We start from the raw sequence: 789 nt of genomic DNA on the forward strand, positions 1-789 counted from the left end.
TCCTCCAGGTCTCAGCCTCCTGAATGCTGGGATTACAAGCGTGCGTCACCACGCCCGGCTTTTTAGGAGAATTTCTTGTCAATACTCTTGTTATTGTTGTTTCCTAAGTGACTTTCATGGGGATGTTTTACTTGAAAGAACTTCCCAGCAGTCTGAGAAGTAAAGCAGAAAGGATGACTAAATTATCGTGGAAATGATGGGATAAGTACTAAGTGTGGTTTTGATAAGCAGAATAGGTGGCACACACTTGTAATCCCAGCTTGTAATCCCAGCATTCGGGAGGCTGAGACAGGAGCATCTCGGTTCAAGGCCAGCCTCAGCTACTTATGCCCTTTGCAACTCAATGAGATCCTGTTTCAAAGTAAAGAATAAAAAAAAAAAAATAGGGCTGGGGATGTAGCTTGGAGGCTTGGAGGTAGAACGCCCCTGGGTTCCATTTCCAATATGGGGGTGTGTGTGTGTGTGTGATGATCCTACAATGATATCACATCCTAATCCCTGGGACCATGAACAGTTAGTTTTCATGTCAAAAGGACTTTGCAGATGTGATTCAGTTCAGAATGTTGAGACAGGGGAATTATTCTAAGATTATACAGGGAGACCTAATGTCATCACAAGGGTTCTTCTAAGAGAGATGAAGGAGGGTCAGAGTTAGAGATAAGATAATAGAAATAGAGATCAAAATAGAGGTCACAAGCCAAGGGAATCAGGCAGGCCCTGAGCAGGCTCTCAAAGTGAGCAGTGCTGCACCCTCCCACACACCTCAAAGGTGTTGGAATGAAACACAGG

The sequence above is a fragment of the Muscardinus avellanarius genome (assembly GCF_963383645.1).
Source record: "Muscardinus avellanarius genome assembly, chromosome: 6".
In the NCBI taxonomy this organism is placed as follows: Eukaryota; Metazoa; Chordata; class Mammalia; order Rodentia; family Gliridae; genus Muscardinus; species Muscardinus avellanarius.